At 43.1% G+C, this 20744-nt stretch overlaps 1 protein-coding gene across 7 annotated transcripts in view; it reads left to right on the forward strand.

Annotated features, from left to right (window-relative positions):
- Nucleotides 1-781: 781 nt before the first annotated feature.
- The window catches only part of HIVEP2 (HIVEP zinc finger 2), a 136791-nt gene continuing 116828 nt past the window's right edge, over nt 782-20744 (forward strand). For 3 of the 7 annotated variants that reach the window (XM_058835943.1, XM_058835940.1, XM_058835947.1), the window contains exon 1: nt 782-1142. The gene's annotated coding sequence lies outside the window, so the exon portion shown is untranslated. Of the gene's footprint in view, nt 1143-1453; nt 1750-3446; nt 3583-20744 lie in introns of those variants that run through there. The other 4 variants (XM_058835944.1, XM_058835942.1, XM_058835941.1 and 1 more) reach the window with 2 other exon arrangements.

Genomic DNA, 20744 nt, shown 5'->3' on the forward strand with positions numbered 1-20744 from the left:
CCGGCGGCACGGGCCGCTCCCGGGGCCGCCGCTCCGCTCCGCTCGGCCGCGGCGCTGGCGGCGAGCGGGTGTTGCAATAAATGCGTACGCCTGCGGCACAGCCCGGGGCGACGCGGCGGGCTCTCTGCCCTCCGGGGTGGCGGCGAGCCCCGCCGGGCCGGCCTGATGTGCCCCCTCCTCCTCCGGGGCCACGTGGTGAGGGGTGAGCGAGGGTCGGGGTGGTCCCCGCCCGGGGGAGACCCGCGTTCGGCCGTGAAGCCGGGGTCGGCGGCCAGCACGGGGAGCCCCGGCGGTGTATTGTTCTCCCTGACAGATAACGTGATCTCGGCCAGGCGAGAGCGAGGGGGCGGAGGGGCCGGGGGAGGGAGAGAAAGGAAACGGAGGGAGGGGAGGGGGCAGGAGGATCCCGCGTCCTCGGAGGAAATTCTCAGGCCGGGAAGACGCGCGGCTTGCGCACGGCAAGCCGGGACTGGCTCTCCTGGGAGTTCCCTCGGCGGGGAGGGGGAGGGGAGCGGCGATCTCCGCCGGCGGGGAGAGGCCGCGGCTTCGCCCTGCGAGGCCCTGCCTCCTCGGTGCGCGCCCTCCCCGCCGCGGGGCTCCCGCGGCTCCCGCCCCGCACGGCTCCCAGGGCGGGCAGCGCCCAGCACCGCGCCCGGGAGCGCTCCCGCCGCCGCGCGGGGGGACCCGGTGACGTCACGGGCGGCGCGCTCCCCGCGCTCGCTCCGCGCTCGCCGCCCTGTAACTTCTGTTCTGGGAAGTGGTGCCAGGAATAGCCCGGCGGAGCCGCCTGCAGCGCGGAGCGCTCCCTCCCGCCGCGGCCAGGGCGGGCTGCGGCTCCCGGGCCTCCGCCTCTCCCCCGTGCAACACCAGCCCCTCCGCCACTGTCAGGGAGATGGTGATGAGCCTTTCCAAAAAGAGGGAGAGGAATGACCTGCCTTAAGATAAACGCGTGAAGCGGGCGCCCCTTGGCCGCTGGAATATCTCTGTCTGTCTTTATATATAAAGAAGCACCGCGAGCCGCCTCACTCCGGGCGAGCCCTTAGCAAAGGAGCAACACGAGCGCCCGGCGGGATCAGCAGCAGCAGCGGCAACAACAAGGGCAGCGGGAGGGCTTCCCTCCTTCCTCCTCGGTTATTTCCCAGGTGAGCAGCAGCGGCTGCTGCGGGCAGCCCCCTCCTCCCTGCCCGCCGCTCGTCCCCTGTCACCGGCACCAGCTGACAGCCGCGCCGGGGCGGCGGGGCTCGGGTGCGGGCGCGGCGGGGCTGGGGTCGGGCCGCGGCAGGCAGGGCGCTCAGCGGAGCGGGGGCTCTGTGGCCGGCGCCCCGAGTGCCGCCCGGGGCTGCGGGGGTAAATGGAGGGCAAGGCGGCGGGAGGGCGCCGGCGGGGGAAGCCGGCGGGGCTGTAAAACCGCCGGACCGGTAAGTCACCTCTGTGGCGGCGGCTCCGGGCGCCGGCAGGCACCGGCACCGTCCCCGGGGCACCGCGGCCGGCGGCCCTTCCCGCTGAGCCGGCGCAGGAGGGGGACACGGCGGGGACAGGCCTTTGTCGGTGACACGCCGTTAGGAAATGTGGGGAATACCCGGCTTGTAAGTGTATGCAGATGAGGAGAAGGCTGCCTTGCGTAATCCCCTCCTGCGGCGGGGAATGGGCATGGTCACCGCCGGGGAGAGGCGCCCGCGGGGGGGCCGACCCGACGGGGCTCACATCGCGGCCTCCGGCGCCCCGGGAGCGGATCGGGGGGGCACCGAGGTAGGGGGGGCGCCCGGGGCCACCCGGCGCGGCGGAGGGCAGGGCGCCGGAGATAGCGGAGGGAGGAAGGGAAGGAGGAGATATGTCCCGGCTGCCAGCGCGTCCCCGCGGGGGTGCCGGACACGGGGGAAGTGCGTGTGTGTGCGGGGACACCCGGCACCGCGCCGGGGTGCGTGTGCGAGAGTGCGTGTGCGCGCTGCGCCGCGGTGACTGTTCCCTGAAGTGGGTGGGACGTTGGCCCGTTCCGGGAATGTTCCATGACGTGTAAACGCCACAGGAAGGGGGTTAACGAGGGGCTCGGCCGGGGCCGCCGCCGGGTCCCTCCCTTTCTCCCTCCCTCTTGTCCCCCCGTCCGCCGGCGGGGCTGCCGCGGGGGCCGGCGGGGGCACGATCCCTTATGTAATGCGGGGTACGTGTGCGGCCGGCGGGGATTATGTAAGCGGCACGTCCGCGCCTGTCGCATAGGATATCGCATAGGATATCCAGCACCGCACGCCGGCTCCGCGCCGGGAGGCGGTCAGGGGCGGCGAGCTGCCCCGCCGCGTCCTCGCCGTGTCCCCGCCGTCGGGGTCAAGCGGCGCGGGGGAGGCGGGGGAAAGCCCCGGGTTATCCCGGGTCATGCCCCGCAGCCCGCCCCGACCTTCCTGCCGGGGGCTGGCGCGCCGCACGGCCTTCCCCTCGTGAGAGGGAGCCCGAGGCGGAGGGCACGGAGGGCCGTGGTGGTGTCCGGCCTGCAGGTGGTGGGTGTCCCCGAGAACTCCGGCCCGCGGCGGGGGAAGCCGGCGGGAGGCCCCGCCGCCCCAGCACGGCTGGCCCGGGGTCCCGGCCGGCCGGCGGCCAGCACGGCTTGTCTCCGTGGGCAGGCGGCCGGGGCTCGCCCCGGGACAACGATAAACCTCCGCAGAGCTTAATTTCCCGGAAAAGGGTTCTGTTTTTCTTATTAGTTGGCACTAATGGTCAAACTTTTTTTTTTTTTTTAAGTTTTTTGAGTTTGTTTTTTTTTTTTTAATATTATAGTTGCAGAAATGAAACTTCTGTTGAAACTAAAGAGTTGGGTTTTTTTAGGCAATAATTCTTAAAAACTTTTTCAAACTAAAGTAATCGAAATACTATTGAGTTTCAGCAGAAATATTTTGCTATTTTGCTAGATAGTTTCCCTTGTATCATTTTAAAGTGAAATCTACTTTAATAAACCTGGGTTTATACGTTATCAAATAGTAGAGGGGGCTTTAAACATTTTATGCTGACTTAGTCAAGGGTGTCACTTTTCCTTTATTTTTTTCTTCTAATGAATTTATATTGATTATTATTACGAAAAAAAAAATAAACAAAGTGGTTAGGGTGGCGAAAGATAAACATTGCTGGCTAGGTCTGTGTTTCTCTGCTTCCCGGAGCTGAGGGTGCAGGCGTGTGTTCGTGCAGCTCCCAGCGCAAGGGGGCTCCGGTCATCATCATCGGGAGTTCTGGAGACACCGGGTAGTTAGAGTAATTGCTCGATTAAAGGAACTACTGGTCTAACGAGGTACAAATTCACTGGGCCCAGTTTTAAATTCTGTTGTTGTTGTGGATTACCGCTGACTACCAGAGGAATTTGATCCTCAGGTTATCAGGACACGGTGTGGAATCCTCAATATTTTGATAGTGAAGATGATATACAGACGTGCTAAAAAAGTGCATCTGTTTTTCAAAGATAGGAGAGTCTCTGCCTGTTAGATTTGCAACACGTGGACATATTTAGATAGATGCAGTGTAACTTGGGGGTCATAGCTATTTACGCTTAGATGTTTAATCTTTCCTGATCCTTCCACTCAGGAGATATTTCTGAAAACTCAGGTATGGATTATCTTAAACTTTCTTAATTATTTTTTTGCTTTGTCTCATTTCTCAAAAAAATTAAGCGTTGTAGAATAGGCTGAGAGGGATTTTCATGTGTGCTTTAAGAAGATACTACTGTCATCCACAAATGTATTTAAGATTACTGTGTTTTTCAAGTGTGCAAAGGCAGCAGTGATACGGTACTAAGTCAGTGTGTCATTTCTTATGTTGATTGAACAATCTGCATTTTTAATATTTTGTATTCTGTTGTGTTAATGTTGTTTGCCCATGGGTGTTTGCCATAGCAGTTCTGTACATCCTAACTTGAGGTGACTCCTTAAAACCTTGCTGCTATGGATTAGGATAGAATTGAGCAGCACTTGTCCCAAAGCACAAATGTAGAGGACTTTTAATTGTGTATCTGGGTCCAATTGTGTGGCAACAGTGCAGAATGCTTCTTTATAAAGGCAGATTATTAGATTCTCAAGTGACTAGATTGCCTCATATGTGAGATCTGTTTACAAACCTTCTTGTTACTATGAAGACAAAACAGAGAGCCATATGCATTCATGTGGTCCTTGCTGAATAATGGTGCATGTGTCTACTTGAGTGTTTGGCAGTATATCATGTTTAGTTTATGTGGTGGCACCCTACAAGGCTATTCTTTTTTGACTTTTAACTATTTCTAATACCATTGGTTGTACTCAGTTGTGTGAGCAAATTTATGACCCTGGTCTGCATGTTTGTAACTAAGCTGGACGTTTTTAAAGCAGGACATTTATTGCTGAGCATTTTGCCAAACTTCTTTGCTTATTCATTTATTTAAGTGCTTTTTTAAAAAAAGAATCAAGGTGAATTGGATTGAAACAGAAGTGAAAGAAATTAGTACCATTTTGTATGTCCCTCTGCTTATCATTTTTGGTCAACAGCAGAGGCAATTACTATTACTGCTTTTGTAATTTAACCATGTTGGGTAAGGTAGTGGGAATATAGGAGCTGTGTGCCTGGCAGAGGTGGTTTACTGAGTGAAGTACTGCAATATTTACCTATCAAAGAGAAGAATGCTTGCTATTTAAGCGTATTCCTATATACAAGTCATAGTAATGTGTAAGTCGCAGTAATGTGACTGGGGTTATGAAATGTGGCTTGCCATCTTTCAAATTTGAGCCTGATGGGGTTTATAATAAGCTGTGGTTGTTTATATCAATAGTTATCTATCCAGCTCTGTAAGTACAGCTCAGCAAGTACTCCTTGCTTGTAGTTGATTCTGCCTAGGAATTGCAGGTAAATTGCCGTAGCTGTGTGCTGACTTCCTCTGTCTTAGGTCCCATTATGAATTGGGCCAATGAAGAGTTGCTTCTTCATGTCAATGGTCTTCACACAGGGTAAAGGGAAAACATTTTTTCCATTTTACCTCAGACTGTCAGCATGTGGTTTTAAATTACTGGTCCTCCAAGCAGGAGGAATGCATAATTATTATTATTCTCACTGGTTAAAGGCTTCAGAAAGAGTTAATTGTTAATACTTTTGGGAGTTGAACAGGACTGTTGAGTGCAAAGGCTGCATACCTTTGTTATTTGAAAAAGGTCCGATAAGTTGCGAGTAAACTGCTTTAAAAATTCTTTTTTTTTAAAGAGGTGGGTTATTTTTTCTCAAGATTTCTTAAACAGCATCTCTGAAGTAGTATGTTACAGATTAAATATTTTTTTAAGTTCTTTGGCTTTCTCCTGTAGTTTAACCATTTGTTTGTTGGATTTTTTTTGGTTTGGTTAGATGCTTTGGTTTTTTGTTTTTTTTTTTCCCCTTCAGTAGAATATCTAGCAGTTGCTAAAAAAGTGAAGAAACAGCAAGGGGTAGTGTAAGCTAGATGGAAAATGGAGAAGAGTATTTTTCTCATATTCAGTCAGTAATTTGGGATGCTGCATTCAAATAAAGTAGCACAGAATTATGATAGAACAATGAAAGTTTCAAGCTGGTTGTGCCATTCTTATAGGAAATAGCAGCTTTGTACAGCCTTGTTTCGCTTTTGGATGCTTAAAAATTTTTATAAGACTTTGCAACAATTCCCCTATTTCAGCAGGAAATACTAAAAAAAACAGTTCATTGCAGCCATATTTTTCATTCTCAAGTGAAATTAGGACTTGTGAAAATGCTGGTCTGACAGCCTGAGAGAAAAAAATCCACTGTAAATAGAAATATTAGAAGTTTTTCCATGACAACCAAGTAGCAAACCCCTGTTTAGACACTAAGAAATCATTAGTGAATTTAAAGAATATGTTAATGTCTGGAAACATCCGGGTTTTTTAGAATTTTTTTTTCTTCTTACTGAAATAGCAAGTAGGAGGTACCATGGACATCTCATTTCACCTTTCTGCTTTGTTCATAGATTGAACAATTGGCTTTACCCTCCCATCTCATTTGTAGAAGGTTGTCCCCAGTAAGGTTTGTCCCCAAGAAATTTCTCTCACAAAACTATGAGCATGGAAAAGGCACAAGAGGATATGGGTGGGGGAACAATCTTATACAGTATTTCAAAATCCCCCATGTAGAATAAGACCATATGTCTTAAAGTACCATATGCAATTCTGTCTGTCAGGAATCTCTTGCCTTTTTTTATTGTCTTGTGGTTAAATTCTTGCCATCATTGATATGGTCTAAGCATAAGAGCATCTTCTTGCTCTGGGGAAGTATTGTGGATTATGGGTACTTCTTTTCATTTGTCTTTCAGGCACATTCTGTACATCAGAAAAAATGGTCACTCTGTTTTCTGTATGCCAGGGTAACAGCAATGGAGAGTGGATCAGTATTGATTATGTTTCCATATTTCCTTGATCTGCTCTGGATGTGTCTCTTTTACTGTTTTTTGAACCTGGATATCACCTTGTACTTGAATAAGTGAAAACCTGTGCATGCTTTTTTCTCCCTTCACTTTTTCTGGATGGGAGTCTCAGGGCATACCTACCCAAAAATGTACCACTTGAGTGGTTTTCTTAAAGTAATACACTACACAAATATGGATTTAATTATCTGATGTAAATTCCCCTGGTACATGGTTACCCTGGTATGACAAGTTTGTATAGTGATAATATCCCTTTTTTCTGAGTTTGTTTATGCACATTCTATAGCTGTCAGTATAAATTTGGTCTCAGCAGAAGAGTTCTTTCTAAATATGACATGGAAACCACAAGTAATGTAATAATGTAGTAGGTAATGAGTTTATGGCCACTTCATGTACTCATGGGTTTGTTTTGTTGCACCTCAATTTGTGTTTTGCAGAAAATAATTTTCACATTTTGTTTCGGCTTTTTTTCTATTAGTTGATAGTTATGCCCTAATACACTTACAGAGTCTGAAAAATGCAACTCACGTGCAAGAAATTTGATCCTGCAGACCCAAAAAAGAACAGTAAAGAATACATGTGTTCTTAGATGTGTTTAATTGCAGCTTAAGTAAGTCATAATAAACTGTTGCAGCTCTGGCTAAAATCTTTGATTTATTTAAGTTTCAAAAAAGGGGGAAGAAAGGACATACAGTATTTTTGGAAAGGCATGGGTTAATTGCTGTTGTGTCATACAGGAGAAATTCAAGGTTTGACTGCTACAGAAAGTTTCTTTTTCAGGTAGTAGTTTATTGGAAATTCCATACAAAGAAAAGCAGTTAGGTAATTTGCATGTATAGTTCGGCTAGAAAAGTGAAAACTAGATGAGTGAATGTGAATTGAAATTACAGTGTCAGGTGGCATTTTAAAAGTAATGCAATAAAGTAGAGTTTGACCCTCTTCATAAGAAAATACTCAAATACTCAAAAATACTCAAAAAAAAATGAAGCAGAAAAATTCCAAATTGTTTTCTGTAATTTATGGTGAAGTTCAGACTTTTGTAGCTACAGAGAATAGTGTTGCTAAAGAAATGTAAAAAACTGAAAGCAAACTCTAACTGCAGAGTGTAAGATACAACATAACATCAGGGAATTTTGTTGGGATATTATTATTTATTGAGCAGTTTTTCCATAGAGCAATATCTGTGTTTAGGCAGAAAGGAGCTCTAAGTTTAAAAAATCTAATGGCATAGGGTCAGGGTTATTAAAATTAGTCTTATTAGACAATGGGGTTTTCTTGCATGTTGGTGTGGGGGTTTTTTTGTTGTTGTTGTTTTTGTTTGTTTAAATAAGATAAACGTCCCAGTCTCTGTATTTATGTATTTTGTGTTTGTGGCTTGCATTAAAACAAAACGTGTAGTGCGTCAAGAAAGAATAGTATGAAATAACAACCGAGGTTACCCTTCCTTGACAACAAGACATGACACTATTTAGTTAGAGCAAGAACTATTTAGTTTAGACCAAAGTCAGTCTTCAACAGAGACGTAAGTTGCTGGCATCTATTAGCAGTCTTCATAGGTCAGTGTTGTTCATTTTGAGTGTAGTCTGCTTACAAAAGTTATAGAAGTATGTGGAGTTTTATGTTCCTTGTCTCTCAAAGACAGCTAAAATAAATAGCTGAAAAATATTATCTTTATTTGCTCTGAACTGTTGTCAGTTTTTGTGAGGACTGGATGTGATTTCCTTTCTTTCTGCACAAGCGTTAGCAATGAAAAAGAGACGCCCTAGAGTGTAGTGCAGGCCCGTGGTTCACTGACACCTCTGCAGGCTGGCAGTGTTAGCTGAGTCCTGTGTGACACCTGTGAAACTCTGATTCAATTCGACAGTTGAACTTCTAAAACTGTTTTTTCAATGCTTTAGAAAAGAAAATTGAGTACAATTAATGGTCTTCTGTAACAATAGAGATGGACAAATTTGGACTTTTTCCCATTTAAATCAGTTACGTTTATGAATGCAATTTCTGAAGCTGCTTATGAAAAGCTTTTTAAGTGCATTTGTCTGAAGTAAAACAGTTCTTCAGTGAAAAAGGCATTTATCTTTGGCAGGACATTCATAGACTCCTACAGCCAAATTCCCTGTCCTGTGTAAGTCAATAAAAGTTTCTACAGTGTGGTAAAAATAGGATTAAGCTATCTGCTACGAGACTATAAAGCTGGACATCTTGCTGCTGTCTTGATATGATAATCTGTTTTGATCACCAGGTGAGGCTGTAATACTAGGCTCTTTGAAGCTATGTGAATTTAATTTCTTTCAATATTCTTAGTAAATTTGTGTCAAACAAAACTTACAGTCTGTTCCATTATTTTATGCTTGGTCCTGCAATAGTAGCAAAATCCCTTTAAAAGTTAGTGAATATTTTCACAGAGCTGCTTGGCTAGAATATTTGATTTCTTAAGGTTTAAATAATGAATAAGTTACGTGTATTTAATTTGTGAGGTACAGCTGAATTTTGATACAGGCTTAGCAAGATGTTACTGATACATCTGAAGAAATTAGTGATAAGTGTAAGGGTAGGAGTTGTTTATGTAATACGCTTAGGAGGAAATGATGTTAGTGAAATACAAACTGACAGAAAAGTATTTGTTTTAGAGCTAGATGCCAAGTACAGTGTTGCTACCTCTGCAGTTGGTTTTTATGGTGGAAAATGTTGGGATCAAGAGGACAGTGAAGTTGGTCTAGTAAGTTATCTGTCCTGTTTGATATGTCGTATATTTTTAGTCTCTGATTTACCTAATTACTAATTAAATACACAAATTGTGCTCATCTTTGACCTAATTCATTGTAGTGAGTAATGTTAATTATTGGTGGAGAACTTCATAGTCAGCCACGCATTAGTAAAACTACTACATGATTTGGAGTAATTAGTAGGGCAATTTTGAGTCAGCTATTTTTTTCTAAACAAGTAAGGTTGTGAATTGGAACTGATACACAGTAGCATGACAGCACCTTTCCTTGGTCTGACAGGACTTTGGTCTGTGAAAAGTGGGGAGGCAAAAGGATGACATAGAATACGTTCATTTTCTCTGCTTTTTTTTTTTTTTTTTTTTTTTTAGCTCAGCTCATACAGTTTTTCAAGGATTCTATTAAATTAGTGATCTCTTAATGGAAAAAAGTTAACCACTCTGTATCTTACCTTTATGAGCAGGCTTGAAGAAGAGATGAGAAAGTAATAGAGAAGGGAATGGAAGCATTTCAGGTCTTCCAAATTTTTCTTTTGGAGCAAGGACAAGATGTGTTTACATGTCATCTTGGAAATGCTTGTTTTGTTTCTGGGTTATACAGATTTCCTCATCCAAGGCTGATAAACCTGAAGCCTCCGTGATGGGAGGCTGGACTAGACACATTCTCTTGTAAAATATGAGTGTACAGGAAAAACTTTTGCTTTAGTTTTGGTCTATGTCCTCTGTGTGATGCTTTATAGTGGTGTGTCTGAGGTCTTTTCTCATTCTTCTGTAGGAACAGAGAAGTAGCTTGCAGTAGATGTATCCTGACTTTCCTCCCTTGCTCCCCAGATCATCCTGTGCATGGCAGGAAAGAGAAGGACGCATGGGATGATGGAATTCCTTTATGCACACCTCTCCAAAACTTCAGTGCAGCATATTTTCCACAAATAGAATGAATATGAGAGAAACCTTTCAATTTTCTTTCTCACTCACAACCTTATTAATTATAGAAGAAAACAGGAACATTAAATATACAATTTTGGATGTATGCTGGTTGAGGATGAGTCTTAGAGGGGAAGATCAGTAAAATGGGGAGGGGAGGTTTGAATGTGACTGACAGTGGATTACAATTGCCTACAGGAAGTTATTTTTATCAGATCAAGTGCTCCTCTTACCTACAGAATTTTAGTAATTCAGTCATTAGAATCCCTGTCCAGTCTCAAGTTGTACAAGCGTGTGTTAATGAGTAACTAAGATCCCATGGAAGTCATATTCAAGGATACAGTGATAACATCCTCTGACTTCCAACTCTGACATCTCCACAGATAGCTTGCACACAGGATATGATGCTTCTTATCTTGCTCAGTGCTTGAAGGTATTTATTTTTACATTTGCTTATGCATGGTTTTGATTTAATTTATTTGCAGTATCATTTGATCCCAGTCAGTAGTTCAACCCACTTAACTAGCAAGCAGGGGAATAAAAGAAACTAATTTTGACTTTTTCTAAGTCAAGTGGGTTGTCTGGTGAGCCAGAAGTGTAATAAATGTATTTGATGGCTGTTTACAATTAACACACTAGAAAACTCAGTGTGTTTCAGTTTCCTTGCCTAATTCAGACAGTGTCACATGCAGGTGATGGGATTATAGTAATCTTTTTATCTCGGCCAAAAATGCTTTTTTTTGGCTCCTGCATTGATGCTTTCCCATAAAAATGAACGTATTACAGCAGAAAATGGAGAGGGTTTGCCACGTTGTGTGAAGAAATGTTTAAGAATGCATGTCTTAAGTATATACATCTAAACTCACGTACATATGTGTACATGATATGATGTGATCATAGCTTTTACCTCTAGTCATGTTCTGTTTCCTTCATACTACAATAAACCTGGAATAACTACATGAGAGCTCATGGTTGGAGGCCTGGATTGAAACAGGGAGGAAGATTTGTCCTGGATTCCATGTAGGTTCAACTTCTGCTGTTGGTTAACGATCAAAGAAAATATTTTAAATAAATAAATAAATTTATTTGAATTATTTATGCATGACTGTTAGCATTTATTTCACAAATGTCTATATAGATACACATGCACAGCCAAATTTTGTTGAAAAGGGAAAAGACTCTTATTGGTTTTCAATGAGGAACTGCTGTGGTCTCACTTTAGTGAGTATGTATCAGAGTCTGTCCAGGGTATCTTTCTAAAATGCTGTCCACTGTTCCTGGTGCTCTGCTGCTAGGAGGATGCAGCAGGATCAGTAAGTGAGCATGGCCCCATTTAGCTGCCTGTGACTGACTCAGCCAAGGTCATGTCTGGTTGGACCATAAAGACGTTTGCCTTTAAGCTGGAGCACTTTGAATTCCTTTTATGTCCTCAAGTGTCTCTCAAGGACATAGTCACATCACTCTCAGTCTGCCCAGAAGGTTAAAGGGTCATTTTCCAGGCCCTGTCATCGATGGTGCCTGACATTTACGTCGTGCATGGTGCTCCCCAAGCCCTGCTCCCCTGGTGGGACGCCCACCTCCCTCCACACTATAGCTGAACTAGTGGTGCTGGCTCTCACGGTTGTAGGCAAGTGACCGGAAAGTCAATCCATGACTACCCATGCAAATAGATGATGGAAATCAAAGCTATCCTAAAAAGCACATTGTGCCAACACGGGTCTTGTTGCTGGACCTTCACTTTCTCTGGAGTCAACACAAAACCATCTTGCTCTCATCTCACAGCTTTCTGATCAGTGCCCCATATTTGAGAAGACAACACCAAACTGTGCCCAGCACAGCTTGTGACACCGTGTGAACTGCCTTGTCTCTTGTGAATATAATGAAAATTCTGTCATTTTGCACCGTGTCCTGACCAATAAAAGTGCAGAATGGGAAGTTGTTATTGATTTGATTTTTTTTAATATTTTTTTTCATGAGGCCAGGATTTTGCCACTGGCTGTAGATAGGACTTGTACTGCTGAAATAGTGCTCCTCGTGACTGTCTCAGCCTATAAATGGAAACTTTCAGCATGCAAGGTTTGATTTTCATTGAATATAGTGACACTAGGTGAGAATGTTGGAAAAACTGTCTACGCAGGAACAGCCTCTGGATACTTCAGGCAGAGAAGACCTACAACAAAAAGCACTCTCAACAGAAATGATCTTCACATTGCCAGATGGCATAAGGTATTTTAGAAAAAAAAATGATACATGATGTACCCCAAGGTGCTTTCATTGAGATTCGAATATACAGTCTTATATAGTCTTAGGTGGAAGTGTTGCAACTGACTTGCTTAGAGCTGTGGTTTTAGGGTTTTTTTTGTTATTATTTGTAGTTATAACCCAGCTAAAAAAGAAATGTGCTTGGAGCCAGGGCTGTATCTTAATTGTCCTGTATACTCTCCCCAGTAAAATCCCATTTTCTGGTTTTGGAATTATTAAGATGTGAGAAACTTGCATTTAATTTCAGTTTGTGTATGATGTCCTTTTTTATTTTATTTTTTTAATCAGATCTGGTGACTGTTTTTTCAAGTTGCATAATCTCAAACATCTTTTTGGGGTTTTTTGGCTGTTTCTGGTATGGTTCAGCATAAAAAGGAAGATAAAACAAAATATGCAAAAGGTTTGCATGGTTCTAGCATGATGTTTCATTCTGGTGCTCTACCTGCCCTATGTATCTGCTTCTCCATCTGTAGCCCAGTAGCACCAAACTGAATTAGGTTATCCCTGATAATGGAGTTTTTTTTTTACACTTCCCCATTTCTGGATGTGATTTAAAATAAAATCTTGTATCTGAACTGATGGGTGGATTAGAGGGGAGATGAGCTTTTTTTTTTTTTTTTTTTTTTTAAACAGTACAAACAAAATAAAAAAGGAAGAGGAAAAAGCCTAGTTCAACGAAAGCTTATGACATGATTCTAGAATTCATAACCCTGGGCAAAAAGGGCCACTTATTGGAGTAGTTCTTGAGTAACCTAATTGTTTGATAAGGATCCTTGCCTGTTTAAGTTGCTGGTTGTTGGAAATATTCCATTTCTAAATTTGTGCCTTATTGCGTACCCTAAGGTATGTGTACAACCCACTGTAATTGCACAGTTTATTATTTTATTAATGAGAGCCGTGATAATGTGTTGGCTCATGAATTCCCTCCAGTCCAGGTACGGTCTCTTAATTGCCCAGGGTCCTGCAGTTCCGTCATTTGTTCTGGGGATGGTGACGGAACACAAGCAAATTTTCTGTAAGCATGGTTTAAAAAACTCAGACCTTGCCCTAAAGCCCATGTTTGGTGTGATAATGCAACCAAAGTCTGGAAAGGCCAGATACCCTTTTTAACACACCCGTAATGAACAACAATAGAAGCGGCAGAAGGAAATTCTTACTACATAATCCCGAGTACCTGAGACTTTGCCAGCTGAAAGCAGAGGACTGCACACCTTACTTGGCCTTCTTAACCATAACAGAGCACCTCTTAGCACTTCTTTGGTCTGTGTCTCTCCTGCCTGCCTCCTTGCCCAAGCGGCTGGAAGACGCTCCCTTCGTTTGCTGTAAGGCACACAGCGGTGAGCAAGCATCTGGCATGCAACAGCAGCTCCTACTTTTCACGTGCCTCAGGGGCAGCAGGCGTACTAGGGTGCCTGTTCCCATGTTCTGGAAACTATTTCTGTTTGCTTATCCTAGATCCACAGAGAAGGGAGCAGCAGCAGTGGAGGTGTGGTCTGTGGAATAGTCGGGGAAATCCAGTTTACTGTGTTTGTAACTCTGGAGACAAAACGTTCCCGTAAAAACCCGTGGCAAAACACCACATCCTCAAACAAGCGGCGCTTGCTCCGCAGTGCAGCCCAGCCCAGCTTTCCTGGTACGCTGTAAACCTCTGACCCTGGGTTTGCAACATTTGGGGAGCTCTCTGAGGATGTTGTGGCAGCTTGGGTAACCCCAGCCCACAGCACGGGGGGATGGCGATTCCCACGGAGCGTATCACAGGCTGCCTCCTTACTGTGGTGGCTGGTACCGTTTTCCACAGCTTCTGAAACTGCTCATTACAGAACTTGGCTCTTCTACAAGGGCTTTTCATAGCTGTAGCCCCTGTGGCTTGATGCAGCATGCTTTTCTGGAGGAACAGATGGTATATTGCGTAGAAAGTTACTGTATTTTTGTACCCCTGATTTGTATTTATTTATGTCCCTCTTCATCTTCCTCTCTTTTTTTTTAAGGTGTGTATGTAGGCCAAGTGCAGAACTTGGAATCGGTACTGGATTTGCCTTGGGTATATTCAACTTTATGTTTGTGTATGAGTGCAGTATTTTACACTGAGTAGGGTATGCTTTCTGAAGTTTTAGGGAACAGATTTTTATCATTTGGATTGAAATTAGTTCAAAATACTGCAAGGGGAAAAAAGCATTTTCTCCTTAGAAGTAAGAAGATCTTTAAAAGAAAAAGCCAGTATCTTCTTAAACGAGCATTGTACTTACTGAAGTATAGTTTAGTTTGAAAGTCAGTAGATGTGTTTTCTCTATCTAATCTTTGTTTTTTTTAAATTGATATCATCTGGTCAATTTGAGTGAAAATGCTACTCCCATGAGAAAAATATTTATTCTAAATATTATTGTTGCCTGGGATCTTGTTGAATTCATGGCATACAGAGGCAGTCAAGTTGATTTAATATTTTTAACATTTTTAAAGTGTTTTCTCTTTGTTTTCCTGAAAGCAGTTTAGATAAGTATTTTAGCAATTGCTTTTGGTCTCTGGAAATTAGGTTACTTATTGTTGAAAACTTCAGGTTCTTAAACATGGGTTTCAGATCTGCTTTGTCTTGATTAGACATTTGAAATAAAATATAAATACTTCAAGCCACTAAATAAGGGCTTGCCTTTTCCCCTGCTTAGCTTCCAGGACTTAATGTGTTTTGCCTGAAGAATCTTCATAAGCCATTGCTTATAAAAGATAGTTACAGTCACAGGGTTTTGGTACCACTTAGCCAAATCACTTCATGTATTAACTTCTAATGTGAATACCTATATAATTATATATTTAGATGTCTATATATTATTTTGTCTCTATACACTCACGTGTGCACAAGTGTATATGTAAATATGTATAGACACGCCACGGACACAAGTACACTCCCACACTGTGTCTCTACAGACACTCACACACATATGCACTAGCTGGGATCATCCCATTTCAAATTTAATGTTTCCATCCTAAACCCAGTCCTTACCATATAAGCAAAACGTTCCTCGTGGCAGCACAGCATTTTCCCAGAGGCTTCTGAATGGGAGGGAGGCTGCTCATCCCCGTGCCTGAAGACCCCCTCAGATACCTGGCACGAGAGACCAGTGCTGGTGGCAGTGTCCTGCTGGGGCAGGAGAGCGTGGCATGGGGCAGCCAAATGCAGTAAATGAGGAGACAGAATGACAGGGAATACTTTGGGAATTTCTACTTGCTGCCACTGCATTGGTGGTTGGATCGTGCCCTTCAGCAATGGACAGACCCCCTCCTGTTTTCTGTGTGCTGCCGTATTTAGGCTGAACACCAGGTTCACAGTGAAAAGCAAGCCCTCCCTTCCCCCGTTCCTTCTTTTTGCCACACATATTTTGAAGATAAATAATGACCTGGTATCAGTTGTTTTGGCAGCTTGGACTTTGTCATCTTTGTTTGCCTTGTTTTCGTTATAAAATTGGTGCAGGATATTTTAATTAGCTGCTTGTAGGATCATTTGAGAGAATTCCCTTAGTGATGTGATAATTCAACAACAAAAAAAAAGTCAAGATAATGGCTTTTTCACTTGCACTTCTCTTCAAATGGAAGTGAAAAATTATAAAAACCTCGTACATAATTTGAATTCCCAAGTGATACTCTATAGTGGCTTTATTAAAAGTGTTGTGTGGATGGGTTGTAGGATAAAGGATAAAAGTGTAACTGAGTTTGTGGCAATCAATAAAGTGTTAGATACTTTGTAAGTATCCAACTTTAAGAGTTGTCTTCCGTATGTATTTGTACCTACCACAACCAATACCTGTTTTGGAGTGGAAAGGCAACTGTTTTCATCAGTGTAGCAAGGGCACTGTCAGTGAGCCCAGGTCACGGTTTGCATCTGTCTCTTTGCTGTAAGTTTCAACCCTTTAATGAATAAAACCCAACGCAACAGATAGAGCTCTTTTAGAAATATTAGGGTGGTATTTGGATATTATAGAGAGCATATTCCACTTTCTCACCATGGCAGAGATGGCTCTTTGTCAACTAATGGAACCGTAATCTGTAATTACATGTAAATTAACTCTCAGGACATGGCTGTGTGTTTGAATCCACTGCTGTTCCTTGTTACATTCTGTGTTCTTTAGCCAGCACTGTATTGCAACAGGCAGCCATAGGTGAGTGGAAAAAGCCCGTTGTGATTTGGCACAGCGGTGTCCAGTGGTTACACTGCCTGCCCTGGGCTGCTGCTGTGCCATGCACCAGTTGTCTCAGTATGGTCAGAAGGACAAATTGCCAGTGCATTTCCTTCATTCTTGGACATGAGTCTAAAAACAGTCGGCCAAGTTTGTTCTGAGTGACTGCGGTACCAAGTGGTCAGATTTCAGAAAGTGGAATGGCTCTCATGTGTTGTTCAGGGTGCTGTGCACAGTGGAAGCTTTCTTACAGTACTTTTGAAGGTTTCACCCCCTTTGTCCTTCTCTCAGGAGAATGTCACTACTTACACCTACCACTTTGTATAATATGGGCTGGGTTCTGTTTCAGTAACCACAGTTTTAAGGGTGAGATTCTGCTCCCTTTACTCTGACTGAGCTAATCCAGACCGTCTTTGCTGCAGTTAATGCCTGGGTACTGCAAATCATTGTCAATACTAAAGACTGATTTGTCTGCTTATTTTTTTATATTGAAAGGAGTCCTGATTATTAGTGCCCGATTGACAACCTTCAGGATTAGGTTTTCAAGCTAATATCAGAAAAAGAAGCAGTAGAGGTTTTTTCATCCTACTTGAAAATTAATCTTAGAGGTGTTACCTTTGAAAAATTTACTTCTAAAGGAAAGGGTAGAAAACAACCAAACCAGCTTGTATCCTTGGTAGAATAATGCGTTTGAAAATATATCCAGAATATTTAGGTTATAAATGATCAAAAGACTATATCTGACCTTATTGTAGTAAAATGAGCAGTTTTGGTTATCTAGTGAAACTTCTTAAGTCCCATGAAAGATACAGTATATTGAAGATAAAGTGTGGTGATTCCCTAGTTTCAGCTCTATTGTGCTGAATTACTAGGGCTGAAAACTGGCTTCAGTTCCCTGTGTGACCACAGGGTGGTTATTGCAGAATTAAGGCAAAAATACTCTCTTCAGCTAGTGATGGTGGTATGAGAATTCAGAAGAGCATTTTCCCAACTCCTTGTAACCTTTTTTCACTGAGGTTTTTAAGTACCTCTGTTTGAAAAACAACTTGTATCAAGTGGAACACTGCTACCCAATCTTGTCACATTTGATTTATGCTGGGACATGCTTATTGTGGGATGACTGTATTTATCACTGTTTGAACATGTTCAGAGACTCTCAAAAATGGGTCTGGAATGTGTCTCATGAGTGAGAGTGTACTGTAAGCCTGTCCATCCCTCTGCCTGAGGAGAGAATCAGCTATAACCAAAGCATTTCATACAGGTGGTTGTTCAGACTGCATTTTGAAGCTTCCACTGGTGGATGGAGACTCTGAAACCTCCTGAAATTCTGACAAGAATGTCATTTGGATTCTTGTCAATGCTTTCCATTTAAAAAAGTCTTTCTAATGTTTAACTTAAGAAGGTAGTAATGGTGGGTAGGACTGCAATCCAGATTCCCCTGTGCTTGCTAGCTATACTGATTTTTTTACATTTAGATGGATGGCCTGGGTGACAATCAGTTACCAAATGATGGACATCCACATACCACTACCCAACTTCTGCATTCTCCCCCTTTTCCTTAAGCTGGGACCTTACCTGCTTCAGAAAGATGGAGGCAAATTTGGAAAGAAGCCTCTGTATTCACTGTGCCAGGTTGTTGGCCATATCTGATAAGGGAATCCTGGAGTTTTACCCAATAGTTGTACCTTTGATGCATTCACAAAACATGTTTTACTTCATGGCATTCAAACCAATGTAAGGCTTGATTTCCAGATGCCTGCAGAAGTATGGGCTGCAGGAAAAAGCTAAATGCATTTTGATACTGTAGTATTATTTAATTCTATTTCTATATTGCAGTAATGTTCTTACACAAGCTGTACAAGAAAAACAAGAGCAGCACGGCTCCTGAGCAAATATTGTTTCTAGTCACATACGATACTTTGCAGCTGAGCCTGGTAACACACTGCTTAGCTGTTTTGCTATGCAAGTGCAGAGAACACTGTTAGCAATAAAGCCACTGCTGGTTTCTCCTCCAAAACCTCCCTCCTTGCGGTGCATTGGAAATGACTGAACTTTGGCCCTCAATCTGCTGACACCCTGAGGGAGCGTAAGTGTAATGACGTCTTTGCTTGTTTCAGCTGCACAACAGGAAACGCTCGTGGCCTCCCCTTCTTCCTGCTCTGAGAAAGTGCTGCTGCCTTTTTTTTTTTTTTTTTTTTTCAAATTTTTTTATTTTTTTATTTCCCTCCCTTCCCCTGCAGTCGAGTGGGCTGAGACCTAGTTTCAGGTCTGGGCTTGGCTGCCAGCTGGTGCTCGCACAGGCCATCACTGCTGCTGCCTCCTCCTTGGGGCAGCCAGTCACCTCCCTATTGCTCTGCTGGGGTGATGATACCAGAAATACGAGCTTTGTAATTTTCTTTTTTTTTTTTTTTTAGTCCTTTTTTTTTTTTTTTTTTATCTCCTGGAGAAGTGACTGAGAAGAGAATACAGTTATGTGGCAATGGCTTTCTCCACAGAGCGTGTCACTGGACACAGCTGAGCTGCAAAGACCAGGATGGTCAGGTGATGATTTGCCTTGGGGAGACCATATCACTGCCTTAATGCAGAGGACACACTGCCAGGTGGGCATTGAGGGATCCTGGAATATGGTCCCAATAGTGATGAATAATGCTGAATATACAGTGCCTGAACAGATTTCTTTGCCTTGCTGCAATAAAGAGGCTGGCTTCTTGCAGAGCATTGATAGGAAGCCTGTTTAACCCTCTCTGGCCCCTGCTTTTACACTTTGTAACTGAAACAGGGATGTGAGTAGAAATGGTTATTGGCAAAACACAAGCATTTTGCTGCTAACTCAGAGGGAGGATTTTATCTCAGCATAGTCATCCAGAACATTAAAGCAATACAGCATTTTTGTGAGTGAAATTGACTGATTCAGTATTCAGCTGTTATTCTCTAATGATTGGGGGGGGGGGTGTGCAGATCACTTTTAAACGATAAAACACACAGGTACTAGAGAGTTTGCATATAGTGGTATGAGAAATGACAGAGTAGTCTGGAGTACAGTATCCTGAATTTGAAAGATTTAATTAACTTTGAATGTAAACAGTGCTGGTGCAGTGGCTTATTCCTTTGTTTAAAGTTGCATAGGCATAATATTTAAGGAGCAGCTTTTATCTGGGTTCTGTAATAAGTGACTTGTGGATTTACCTCATTAATCTCTCCTACTACCTAGCTGCATAACTGTTTTTAACAAGCTGAAGTTATGTAACATGAATCATGCCTGGCGAGATGCTTGCTAGCAGGAAAAAGCAAGATAGGCTTTAGAAATAACGGCACTCAGCCTTTTGCAGAATAGGATATGACTGGGTTTTGAGATGAAATGCTGTGTGTTGGGACTACCAGCTGTACTGACAAGGTCCAGCTATTCATTAGGAGGATGTGTCTTGAAACAAAGTCTTGGGATAGGAGTATTTAACAGAAAGAAGAGTGGATTTGCTCAGGCGTGAGCAGCTCTCGGAGGGTTTTGTATATGCGTGTGCTAGATTCCCCCCACCCCAACCCCTGCCTTCTTTTTCCTCTGGGATAATAAATGGGAAAATTACTTTAAATGGGCCTGATTTCACATGAAAAAGAAAATAACTTGATGAGCTGTGATTGCCCCTGTAAAGTGTTATATAAATCTTTTTCCTTCCTTTTTTTAATATGCCCTTATAGTATCATTAGGCATGTGTGCAACACAACGGTCCTCTGTCTCAAGAGATTTTACAACCAGTTTATGGAAAGGATATATGAATGCATTAGAATAAAAGCGATTGATTTAATGTTAATTTTTCCTTTAATAATATTTCCTTGGCAATTTTCTCTGCTGTTACTTAGGATTGATCTTCAAAGTCATGCTGAATTGCTAAGCCTGGGATGACTTTTTGCTTTAGTAGCATGTATACAAATGTTATATAATAATGTCAGGAAATAAAGGTGCAAGAATAACTCCTTACTTCAGGTAAGGAGTAAAATAATTACTATTTTAGAAAGGAATGGTTTAGTGCTCCTGAATTCCCCTTCAAACTGTCCTGCTCCCTCTCATTTTGACAAAATAATTATGTCTTTTCTCTTTGCCTTACTTATAAATGAAACAGTTGTAAACTGTGGCATAGGGTTATAAACTCCTGTACTTTTAAACTTGATTGTTATTAACAGCAGATGGTCAAAAATGAGTGCTGGTATTAATGGTCTCCTGCACTGCCATGTGTGCATATGTGGACAGTGGCTGACGGTGCCTTGGCACAGGTGA

Source organism: Poecile atricapillus, chromosome 3, assembly GCF_030490865.1.
Source record: "Poecile atricapillus isolate bPoeAtr1 chromosome 3, bPoeAtr1.hap1, whole genome shotgun sequence".
Classification (NCBI taxonomy): domain Eukaryota; kingdom Metazoa; phylum Chordata; class Aves; order Passeriformes; family Paridae; genus Poecile; species Poecile atricapillus.